The following is a 13,792-nucleotide window of genomic DNA, read 5'->3' on the forward strand; positions in this document are numbered from 1 at the left end:
CTGACCATTGATTAACACACTGTAATGCGTCATAGGCTTACGCGTCAATGCCACAAGTGCACATTTGTCAGATGAAATCTCCAGGCCTTGATTTCGGAGATAGTGTGCAGTCTGAGTGGCAGCTTTTTGGAGCCTGGCGCGCAGCTGTAGGTATGTCACTCCGGACGCGCCTTAGCATGTAAAGTTTCTTCAAAGGCAATGAAACTACGTATTTCACATGACTGTTCCAGGTTAGCATAGAGTTTATGTATAATCCTAAATATTTAAATTGGTTTACCGCAATTAGTGGAACATTGTTGATGCTATAGGTTCGGATGAGCGGACACTTTTTGCGTATGACTCTCCTGTGAACACATTTGGAAATGTTTATTCGCATTTGCCAGATTAAGCACCAGTTGTTAATTGCTGTTAAGAAGTTGTTTAGTATTTGTTGGTCTTCATCTGACTCAATGTGCATATATACAACACAATCGTCGGCAAATAAACGACAACGCACTGGAAAGTTAGTTTGTAAATCGTCGATATAAATTAAGAAAAAAAAGAAAGCTTTCTCAAAATCAAGGAAAATCATATCAACTTGTCCGCCCTTGTCTAGTATTACCATTAGATGATTTGTGGTGTGAATGAGTTGTGTCGTAGTTGATAAGCCGTGCTGAAATCCATGCTGAGTGCTTGAAAAAAAGTTGTCCTCTAGGAAGGAAGAAAGGTGCTTGAATATAAATAGCTCCAAGACTTTGCTACAACTGCACAGCAGTGAGACCGGTCTATAGTTGATTACTTTGAGTTTGTCACCCGATTTATAAAGTGGCACCACTTTCACTGTTTTCCATTGCAAAGGTATTTCCGCTTTCCTTAAGCTTTCTTTGAAAATTATATGCAGATACTTCACACACCATTCAGCATATCTACGCAGAAATACGTTTGGTATGCCATCCGGACCGATAGCTTTCTTGGTGTCTAATTCAAGTAGAGCCGAAAAAATGCCCCTTTTGTTTATGTCTAGATCCAGGATAGTAAAACTCATTTTCTGAAAAGATGTAGGCGGAGTGGTGGCATTAAGATACACAGACGAAAAGTAGTCATTGAATGCATTGGCTATACGGTTGCTATCATTCGTGATTGCGTCGTCAAGTTTCAATTTGCTAATAGTATCGTTTTTCCTTGTTAGGTGCAACCAGAACTTTTTCGGATCGTTGATAAGAAAATTGTGCATTTTGACATTAAGAAAGTTGAACTTGGACAGCTTTATTTTTGTGTGCAATTCCTCACGCAGCAGCTGCAGTGAAATCGCACCTCGGTTAGCGGTCGTATGTGATAGGCGTTTGACACGGCGTTTCAATTGTATTATCTCATGCGAGATCCAAGGATTCTGACGGTTGCTTTTTTTTTTTTGTCTAGTGGGAACATGCATTCATTTACAGTATTCCTGAAGTGGATCCACAAGTCATCGATTGTCGAACTTCCGGCAGCATGCTTTTGCTCAAAAATATCAAAGTCTTGTTCCAGAAGGTCAAGTATACTCTCGTCTTGAGCACAATTAAAGCCGGGAAACTTTTTAATTACGTTTTTGCTTTTAGATCGTAAGACCCGCATATGGCCAGTAAAAAACACAATGTCGTGATCTGATATTCCAGGGAAATACGACATGTCATAGCTTAAGTCACTAATTTTATCTGAAACGAAAAAAAGGTCAAGAAATGTGCTAGAAGTAGCTGTTACTCGTGTGGGCTGATCCACAAGCTGCTTCAGACGAAATGAAAAAGCAATATCAAGCATCAACTTGGAATGCTGACAAGATGACGAAGCATTTAGTAGATCCCAGTTAATTTTTGGCAGGTTGAAATCACCGCACAGGATGATATTAGCATTGCGTTTGCAGTGCTCATGCATGAAGTCATGCAGTGCTTCCAGGACTGAAAGATCGGCTTCTGGCAGTCTGTAAAGTGCACCAATTAGAACACTATATTGGCACAGGCAAACAAGAATCCATAACATTTCAACGTTGGTATTCTGAGGTATCACCATGTACTCAATGTTTTTCTTCAGCACAACTGCGACGCCACCGCCTCTGGCTCCCCGATCGTGGCGAACAATTTCATGCGAAGTTGGTATGATGTCCTTATCAGAAATCTTATCGTGAAGCCATGTCTCGGAAATCACCGTCACGTCTGGGTTATACGCAAGAAGAAGGCTCTCAAGATCGTCAGATTTAGGCAGAATGCTCCTAGCATTCACATCCATCACAGAAAACGTGTTCCAGGTAGTACGTGGTGACAGTGGCGTTGTGTTGTTTTTTAGAGACACCCCATTATTGCACTCAGAAAAACCTGTCATTCAGTGGGACCATCGTGCCATTTCCAGCATCCCATTTGAATTATTAATTTTTACTTTATCAAAAAGGAGAACAACTTTTTCACCCGTCTCTGTATTCCTTCGTGTTCGCCCACAATTTCCTCCAGATTGCCTCAACACGGGGTGAAAAATTCTCCGAGATGCTGTAGTTGGTACCTTTAAGCTTGCTGCAATTTTTCAGTATTTTCGTCTTATCTCTTCCCTCTACTAACTTAAAGATTACTGGTTGGCATTTGCTGACATTCGGCTTTCCGAATCTATGAATGCGTTCAATTGAAACATCAGGAAGCCCCAAAGTATTGTTTAATATTTTGTTGGAAACTTCTGCTTGCAACGACTCAAGCTGTTCTCCCCTTGACTCCTTAATGCCATATATAATTAGGTTGTTCCTTCTGCTTCTGTTCTCCAAGTCGTCGACCTTCAAAAGAAGTTGGTCGACTGTCGTCCGCAGGTCGTCAACCTTAGAAGTATGGTCGAATACGGTAGACGAGAGGCAGTCCAGCTTGCTTTCAATCATAAAGGGAGCACACCAATACGAGAAAGTAGTCAAACTTCGATATAACATGGATATAAGTTATTAAATATTGTGAAATAAACCTCATGTTTATCACCGAAATTAGCCTGTAATAAATTATTTTTATTAAAAAATATTAATATTGTTACGGATGAGATGAGTTTATTTACAAGATGATCGAGGGGGCATAGAGACGAGATCGCAGGCAGTCAGGCATCTTCCAACACACGCGCAGTTCTTCGTATTATCGTATTAACAATATCGTTCTTTGTATTTCGTAGGCGTCGGTATTCAGTTCAAAGGGTAAAGTAAAATCAGGTATGCGTAGAATAGGGTCAGCAGAGATTCTGTGCACCAGATCACGGTAGACTCTCTCACACTCATTATCCCACTCAAATGAGCCTTCTAATAGAAGCGCAGGAACCAAGGGATGGGAGAAAAGGAGGTTGAAGTTGAAATAAGATGGACACCAGTTCCATAATAAAGTCTATTGTGTCCTTTTAACCAGGAATGCTACATTATTTTGGCGCAGCCGACAATCGACTCCATCATGTTCAGGGTGACATTTTTCCTTGAGGAGACCCCCGTAGAGAAGATAATCTCTTCGAGATTCCAAGCTCAAGATGAACCATCGGTGGAACTACCTCGTGAACTTAACTCTGCAGAACTCGTGAACCTGGTTTTGGAGAACACTTCCATGGACACTGCTGAACTATGTCGGAAGGGTGCTGTGAAAGTGAACTTGCGTCTGGCGACCTTCAACGAGCTCATTCTTCAACTGATGCGTGAAAAGGACTCTGGATCGCAGTCCACGACGGAGGAGGTGAGCCTCATTTCGAAAGCTCTTCAGATACAGCAGGAACATATTGTGCAACAGAACCAAGGGGTGACATCGCTTATTAGCTCGCTAAACACTGAGAAGCCGGTGACTAAATTTGTAGAACCCAATGCGTCCGACGGCATGACTTCAAGCCCAGAAAGTTGGCTTGAATTCTATGAATATGCCGCTGGGAAGAACATGTGGCACTCTGATGAGGACAAGATTACTAACGTGCATAGTTACTTGAGAGGTGTTGCACGCAAGTGGTACGAGCTGCACATTTTTGAAGATGACAACTCTTGGAGCCAATGGAAGGAAACATTCTTGACGACTTTCCGAAGCAACCTGGTACAGAGATGGGACTCCGCGCTTAATTTCAAATTCAAGCAGGGCTCCCTCATCGAATATTTTCTTGAGACACGCCGCCTTTTAAAGCTGGCCGAGCCTGTCTACCAACCTTGCTTTCTCTTTATCATGCATTCATTCCCAGTCACTTCACCTACTGTATTGCGACTTGGTGCAACACATATAGCTCTCATCTTGCTCCTTTACAATACATTCAGAACCAGGCCATCCGCATAATTACTTTCCAGTCACCCCGGTGTAGTGTATCTGCTCTTTTGCAAGAGCATCGCATTCTCAGAATTCATAAACTACTTCAAATAAACGTGGCAATCCTTGTTTACAATTCCCTTCACTCAAACATTCCCCAAATAATTTTTAACACTGAACAACTTGGTAATCATAATAAAACTCAATTTGCATTAGCTAACAACTTCTTATTACCTAAAATCAGAACTAATTATGGTAAATTCACTTCTGCGTTCACAGCGATGTCTTTCTGGAACTGTATTCCAACGAACATAAAGCTGTCTCCTAGTACAGGCAGCTTTAAAAGGCATTTATTCTCATATTTACTTAACTTGTGAATGCTGTGATGTAATTTAACATGTTCTGTTTGCTTCATTTACGTGTAAACCATTATATCTGTTTAACATTTCACCACATCTCAGTCCACTTGTTTCCTTGTGTCAGTACTTGTTAAAACTCTGCCCCTTGGCTACATTTCACTTCCCCTGATTTGTTTTGTTTTTAATTCAGTACAAGATGTAATTCCGTACAGCGTTATGCCAAGTTTTCAGTTTACTTGTTTTCTTGCATTAATACATGTTAACAATTCAACCTATTTGTTGCCTTTGCATTAACCTGAATTGTTTTGTTACTTTCTATTTGTTCAAAACGTAATTCTGTATACTATTATATAATGTTTCAATTCTTTTGCTGTCGTGTGTAATTATTTGTAGACAACTTTACAACCTTGCTGCATTTTTGCTAACCTAATTTGTTTTGTTCTTATTAATTAGAACAGGAGGTCCCCTTACAGCCTTGAGCTTTGGGACCTCCTTGCAAGAAATGCAGGAAACGTTTTAAATTGTATTGCAGTGTGATAATCATGTTATAATTAGTTTTTTTAAGTATTGTAGTGTTAGTAAAATATTTTTGTTTGTATCATTAATGTTTCGTTATGTGACATGCTCTTTTTCATAATTATACTTGAATGAATCCGAACTAGCCTCTGGCTAGGGACTCAGATGCATTATTGCAATTTCATTTTTGTAAATTGTTTCATGTCAATAAATTCAATAAATTCTGTATATCTTGTTACTGTGCTTTTATTTTCGTGAGTGAATAAACTGTATACACACTTTCACATGTTATAAAGATAAAACCGCCATCCTTCATGCAGCTTCTAAACTTAAAGCCTCCTCTTTTGTGGTCCGAGAGGATTTCCCTGCGCACGTGCGCACACTCGGAAGAAGTTATATTCGTTTGGTTTACAAACGGACTCCCAATTTAAAATTCATTTTGACAGGCTCATCATAGATAACAAAGTTTGTCTTGTCTGATTCAGTCATAGAACTAAAGAAGTAGCCATCAACTCGAATCACAATTCTTCCACTTTCCCACCCTATCCTAGCCAGCCATGCGCCGTCAAGAAGCCCCATGTTTCACACGATGAGAGTTATGTTAACTAATGCTCGAAGCTTCATGCCAAAAAAAGAAACACTACAAACTGTTATCACAGATGATGACACTGACGCTGTTATCACAGAGTCATGGCTCAACTCTGATATCAAGGACCACGAGCTTCCTGGTATATTTGTTAAACAATGACTGGTCTCTTCTCGCTTATCTATTGAGAGTCACCATGAGATCCTTTGCCTCAATATAGTACTGCCAACAAGCACGACCATATTGATTTCTTGTTATCATGCTCCTGATTGTAACGTTTCATTTACAAACAAACTTAATCCCATCATATCCAATCTAATCTCCCGCTTTCCTCACGCTAATGTCGTGCTAAGCGGCGATTTTAACTTTCCGGATATTGACTTGGAAAACTGCATCGCAACATCCCGCGTGTCCAAAGATTTCTTAGAAATAGTTCTTATGTAAAGTCTTAGTCAACTAGTTGCCAGACCTACTCATAGTACTATCATTCTTGATTCAGTTCTTTCTACCAATAAAGAACTAATTCATTTTTTACAGTATGTTAAAGGTGTTAGCGACCAGTAGCGTACCCAGGATCTCTGCCAGGGGGGGGGGGGGGGGGTTGACAGTTTGCCAATACCATCTAAATAGCACTAATTTCAATTTCTCCACGGGAAATTGTCAAAAAATGCGCTTTTTGTGAGTGTGCAGACGATTGCGCGTCTTACATCTTAGTTGCAGTACTCAATTGCGCAAGGAAAGAAAAGGGGTTAAACAAAAGAGGGGGGTTAAGTCGGCCTCAGGGGGGGGGGGGGGTTACAACCCCCGAAACCCCCACCGTCGGTGCGCCACTGTTAGCGACCATAACATCGTTTTTCTAACATAGCTACTGAGCCCGCCAGCTGTCTACTAAATACATCTGAGATTACAATATTGCAAACTTTCCCAAAATTAACAATCAGCTTGAATCCTTCTTTGTAGACTTCCATCAATTAGCCTCTTCTAGAACAGTTGAGCAAAATTGGTTACTCTATAAACACAAACTTTTGTCTCTTATTGATGCTTATGTTCCTTTTGTACGCATTCATGGGGATGCCGGCAGGCCTTGGTATTCGAACAGCCTTAGAAAACTATCTAGAAAAAAAAAGCGCATTTTCCGCAAACTCAAACGACATCACAATCCACAAAAATGGGACTTAACAGTACTGCGACAATACACAAGCTTGCTGAGGCGATCTAAACGCAAATATTTCCACCAGGATCTGCTGGGCATTCTGCATGATAACCCTCGCAAATTTTGGAACTCATTATCACTTAAACATACTTCATGTCATGGTATCGCGTTGATCAACTTGGATGAGTCACCTGTCCCAGGGGATCAGCGTCCCGATGTCATGAACTCTTTGCCTTTTTCACCCCATCTCTGTTTCTCTCCCGGTTTTCACTAATGAGCCTGCTGCCAATGTTCATATGTTGCCCCCTACTCATTATTCAGAAATGGCGGCTGTTATTGTAACTACTCAAGGAATCTCCGATTTAATTTATAACCTTAAATTTTCCAGTGTGCCAGGTCCAGACAACATAATGGCTCAAGCCTTAAAGGGCACCAAATCGCAATCTAGCCGCTTCCTGCAATTGATTTTTAATCAATCCATTGCTTCTTCCACTACTCCGAATGACTGGAAAATTAACCATGTTGTACCTATACACAAAACTGGTAGCCGTTCCAACCCATGTAATTATCGCCCTTATCCTTAGCATGCATAACTTGTAAACTTGTAGAGCATATACTGTATTCCAGCATTGCATCTCATCTAGACAAGCATTCGTTTTTCTTTCCCATCAACATGGATTTAGACGAGGCCACTCATGTGAAACACAACTGTTTGAATTCACCACAGACCTTCACCTTCACATTGACTCCCGTTTTCAAACAGATGTTATCTATCTTGACTTTGCAAAGGCATGCGATCGTGTTGCCCATCGTTGTCTAACCGTGAAACTTGCTTGCCTTAGTCTTGACCCCTTTGTATTGTCCTGGATTAAATGTTTTCTCACAAACCGCTCACAGCACACTGTCATCGATAACTTTAAGCCGTCAAGTAGTCCAGTTTTGCCAGGTGTACCGCAGGGCTCTGTGCTTGGACCCCTTCTGTATCTAATTTTTATAAATGACCTCCCTAACAGCATTTTTTCGTCAATCCTATTATTCGCTGATGACTGCGTTCAGTATCGGCACATATCCTCTCAGAATGAGCAACTAATACTTCAGGAAAACTTAAACAAAATAGTAAATTGGTGCTTGCTTTGGCTTTTGTCCCTCAACATTTCTAAATGCAAGTACATGTGTGTAAGTTGCAAGCGGCAAATCATTAACCACGGGCACTCTCTTCATTCTACAGCCCTCACTCAAGTTGACTCTTAGCATTATCCCGACGTTACAATCATTAATCAACTTACGTGGTTTGCACACATAACGAATCTTATAAACGACTGTTCTAAATCACTTGGCCTCCTTAAAAGATCGATTTTTGTCTCCTGTTCCCACACGGAAGCTCGCCTACAAAACGTTCATTCAGACTAAACTTGAGTTTGCCTCAGCAATTTGCAATCCGCACCAGTCTTACCTGATTAACTTGCTCAAAAGCAGTGCAGAATCGCGCGGCATGTTTTATCACTTCAAGCTATGACTGGCATATAAGTATAAGTGGCATTAAATCATCCCTCAGCATCCTTAGTCTAATACTTCATAGGAAGATTTCACAACTTTCCCTTTTCTACAAACTGTATTTGAACTTCCCACACCTTAGATACACTACTCCACCGAACTTCTCACCATCTGTTCAACAACCTGAGCCTACAATGCTTGCATGGGACCTCTAATGCATTCAACAAATCTTTCTTACCTACTGCTATTGAACTATGTAACGCGCTACCCGATGATATAGTACATGAATGTGATTCAGATAAATTTAGGCACATATTGTCATGTTTCTTAAACCCCTAACTTACCATCACTGTGCTGTTACTCTAACGTCTACCTTTTGTACTGTTCTGTTATACTACCGGTTGTGCTGCCTTTTGTACTGCCGGTCGTGCTGCCAGTTTTGTTTACCATTGTACGGGTAACTAAATCACTTCTACCATTGTATACCACTGAAACGTATAATAATGACCATAGTGTTTATTGATGCCTTTTGCCCCCCCCCCTTATGTAATACCCTGAAAGGGGTCATTAAGAGATAATAAATAATAAATGATGAAATTATATAGATGTATGACTATCATCATCATCAGCCTATATTTATGTCCACTGCAGGACAAAGGCCTCTCCCCGTAATCTCCAATTACCCCCGTCTTGTGCTAGCTGATTCCAACTTGTGCCTGCAAATTTCCCGACTTCATCACCCCACCTAGTTTTCTGCCGTCCTTGACTGCGCTTCCCTCCTCTCGGTATCCATTCTGTAAGTCTAATAGTCCACCGGTTATCCATCCTACGCATTACATGGCCTGCCCAGCTCCATTTTTTCCGCTTAATGTCAACTAGAATATCGGCTATCCCCATTTGTTCTCTGACCGACATCGTTCTCTTCCTGTCTCTTAACATTAGGCCTAACATTTTTTGTTCCATTGCTTTTTGTGCGGTCCTTAATTTGTTCTCGAAATTCTTTGTTAACCTCCAAGTTTTTGCCCCATATGTTAGCACTGGTAGAATGCAATGATTGTACACTTTCTCAGTTACGGTCCTCTATCATTTGTTTGTCCCCATTGTTGCTGAATAGGACAATGTCATCTGCAAACCGAAGGTTGCTTAGATATTCGCTGATGATCACTTCTAAGCCTTCCCAGTCTAATGGCTTGAATGCTTCTAAGCATGCAATGAATAGCATTGGAGAGATTGTGTCTCCTTGCCTGACCCCTTTCTTGATAGGTAACTTTCTACTTTTCTTGTGGAGAACCAAGGTATCTGTGGATATCTGTAGATATTTGCCAAAATATTCACGTATGCTTCCTGTACTCCTGATTACGCAATGCCTTTATGACTGCTGCTTCTCTACGGAATCAAATGCCTTTTCATAATCTATGAAAGCCATATAGAGAGGTTGATTGTACTCCGCAGATTTCTCGATTGCCTGATTGATGACATGGACGACTATATATAGGCAATTAAAGCATCAAGACAGACACCCTAATTCACCTTAATCCTCCTTAATCAGCCCTAATCCTCCTTAATTGACCTTAATCCACCCTAGACCTCCTTAATCCACCCTAATTAACCCTAATCCACCCTCGTCCTCCTTCATCCACCCTAATCCTCCTCCATCCACCTTAATTGGTTAATTGGTGGGTAGACTGTGACGTAATGGTCATCCATCACTAGTTTTGACACTTATGTTAAGGAACCTACATACATAGGCTACTGTAAATTCAATTTTGTCGACGCAACTTTTTTCTACACACCCTGTCGACGCACATTATTTTGGTCAGAACCTAGCCATATACAGCTTCACTGTAAAACAAGTATGCTGCTGGACAGTATGATGAAGTCAATTTCGGCAAGACAACCTGGTGGTGCACAATCTCAAAGGCCATGGCATCGCGAAAATATTTTGATTTATAGCTGTCAGAGGGCACCACAGGACTTACCGCTGGCAGCATGGAATGCATTTTTATTGGCATTGACTGCATATTAAAACTAGACCTAGTACTCTCTGGTTAAAATGTTGGCCTCATGGCACATTTGACATTTCCTTTACTGGTGTACAATTGTATTTACTCAGACAAGAATGACAGTTTGTCGCTACTTTATTTTTTGTAGTGTTATACCCATGTATATACCCATGTATATTATGCCCATGTTATACCCATGTATATAGTACCACAGCGAGACATGACAGGGTCTGTCTGTTGCATCGCTTGTCATTGTCGCTTGAGTATCGCATGCATGTGGTCGACTCCTTAGCATAAGCTTCGTAGGCCAGCAAAACAAATGCAGCACTATGCATCACTGATACAGGAGAATGCGGGCAGCATGGTGTCGAGCAAGAACTATACCTTTTGACTACCCTACATGGCATCGTCAAAGGCAACATCAGCGAACTTTTTATTTTTTTTTATAGGAATCGAAGCAGTCATATAGCATTTTCCTAAGACCTATAATGCAGTGCAATTACTTGCTCATTATCAGTGGTTGAGTATTAGTGTTAGTATAGGGTTGTCTTGGGGATTTGGAGCCGGCACGCTGGCTGACATGCAGCTAACACCACTGTTGGTTATGCAGGTCCTTATTGCAATCGGATCAGCGATCCTGCTTGGCGTGGATGACGAGCGGGCACTGCTCCCACTATCGCCGAAACCGTCTTCATCAAGAGAAATCGGATGGGCCACGGCGACAACCAAGTTCAACAGCGGATTGCCAGTTATCACCGGCTTACATCACCGTTTGGATGAGGCGCTCGTCAACGACGAACTACCAGTCTCTGCTGAGCATCAAGGACCACGTGACATCAACCGAACCTACTTAAACGCGCAGCACTTTGGCTTCGTGGTATTTGGAGCCGGCACGCTGGCTGACATGCAGCTAACACCACTGTTGGTTATGCAGGTTAGTACTTACTATCCAATGCAAGTGCATGGTCCGCTATGTGCGTTGCCGGCTCCTCCCATGATAAGTGCTACTGCGCACCCTCGTAGACGAATGTGCGCGCGATTGTCTTGTCGAAATTTCCGCCTCTTTGTTAATCGAGTGTTGTACTTGATTCTTCTTTTGTTGCTATCGGGCGACGTCGAGCTTAATCCTGGACCTCTCACCGAAGCAGCAATGGAGGTACTGAAAAGTTTACAGACTGGTCAGGCAGCAATTATGAGCAAACTAGATACCATCGATACTGTTGTATTCCGCACCAATGCAAGACGGCGCGAAGAAAAAGACACCGGGCGAAGGCGAGCCCGAAACTACTGTCGTAACGGCGAAACAACAAAGAGCTTTTATTTCCGGTCAGGGCCTTATATACCCTACGCCCGTCACGCACAAGGTTGACTACACTAGTACTATCGTGGAGAGGTTGCCAACCCGCAAACTGAACACAGCTGAACACAGGCAAACACAACAGATACCAGGTTAGTGAAGCACGAGGCTATGCTGGCGGAAGTAAACAGTAGGCTTGGTGTAACAGAGGAACGGGTTGAAACGGTAAATAAATTAGTGTCGGATCAAGCAAATGCAATAAGATCGCTTGAACAACAAGTATCTGCCGTGCGAAACAAAAACGTCGATCTTGAAAACAGAAGTCGCAGGCTTAATCTTATCTTCTATGGAATAGATGACGGAAACCATTCTGAAACGTGGATTCAGTCAGAAAACTTGGTTAAAAGTATTTGCAAAGCTAACCTGGGGATCGAACTGAACTCGATACAAAGGGCCCACCGTGTGGGTCATTACAGCGTTAGGTTCAACAGGCCAGTCTTAGTGAATTTTTCTTCATATAAGGAAAAACAGGACGTCCTGTCAAATGCTCATAAGTTCGAGGGATCACCCTACAGTGTGGATCAGGATTATTCATCTGAGACCCGACAAATACGCAAGCATCTGTGGGAATACGCAAAAGTTAAAAAAGCGAACAGCAATAACAAGGTAAAGCTAAACTTCGACAAACTCATTATTAACGGAAAAACCTTCACGTGGGACAGAGAAAAAAACGAAGTTGTTCCATTCAGGAAACAATGATGCAGTAGAAAGGAAACGAAACAAGTATGCCGTGACCTCGTTGCTGTTGTAGTAAACTGTAGGAGTATAATAAACAAAGTCGATGAATTCGCTGGTCTGATAGAGTCCGTTAAGGCTGACATCGTTTTTGGCACAGAATCGTGGCTGAACTCGTCTATCGCGGATAGTGAAGTATTCCCTAAAGAATTCATTGCTTATCGGAAGGACAGGCCTCGGTGGAGGAGTGTTTTTGTTTATTCACTCTTCTCTTAAGTCGTTTATGCTAGATCTTGATACCAACGATGTTGAATCAATTTGGTGCTCAGTCACCCTACCTGATAACTCCTCGTACGCTGTTGGATCATTCTACAGATCACCGGGTTCAAATTTAAAACCGTTACAATCTTTGTATGATATTGTTTCGGAGGCATCCCGGCAGCCTATTTTGCTTGCGGGTGATTTTAACTTACCTGACTTGGAATGGTCAGAAGGTGATTGTGTATGCAAGGTTGACAGCCGAATTAACTTAGAAATGAAAAAACATTGTAAACACCTTCGGACTATTACAGTATGTCAATGCTCCAACTCGGAATAGTAACATTCTGGACCTTTTGTTCTGCAGCTCACCTACGCTTATTAGCTCGGTTCATATAATACCAGGAATAAGCGATCGCCACGCTGTTATTGCAAATATTAAAACAGGTATTAACCGATCAAAGTCACCCACATCAAGGAGAATTTTTTTCTTTGAAGAAGGTGATTATTGTAGTATCTCTCAAGAGCTCCTCGATCACTTGCTGGTTTTTGAATGTCTTGCTGAGGATTACGACATCCATGATTTATGGCGGGTATTTAAAGATAAACTGCTTGAGCTTACGGACAAGTATGTTCCAAGCATAGATTCCACCAGACTCAAAAAACGTAAGAAACCCTGGGTGAATTCGTGTATTCTCAGAATAATCAAAAAAAGAAAGAGAGCATTTAATAGATACAAAAAAAACTAAAAGTATGTATCACATAAATAAGTTATTTCATCATCATCATGATGATGATGATGATGATGATGAAATAAGTTATCTGAAGTAACACAGGAGTATAAGTTTGCTATAAAAAATACGAAGGAAGAGTACTTTAAGACACTCAACGACAGAATGAAATCTAATCCTAAACATTTTTGGAGGTTTTTAAAAGGATGCGGATCAGATTTGTAGGAATAAATGAAATCGTTTGTAATCAACAAATAATTACAGACGATACTGAAAAGGCAACGTGTTTGAATACATATTTTCAATCTGTCTTCCTACCTAAATACAACTATAGCCCTACTCCACATGCAAGCACACTTCCTTTAATGGAACAAGTTGAATTAAGCGTTAGAGGCATTGAGGCACTCCTAAAGGTCATAGAT

This window comes from Dermacentor silvarum, chromosome 9, assembly GCF_013339745.2.
Source record: "Dermacentor silvarum isolate Dsil-2018 chromosome 9, BIME_Dsil_1.4, whole genome shotgun sequence".
In the NCBI taxonomy this organism is placed as follows: domain Eukaryota; kingdom Metazoa; phylum Arthropoda; class Arachnida; order Ixodida; family Ixodidae; genus Dermacentor; species Dermacentor silvarum.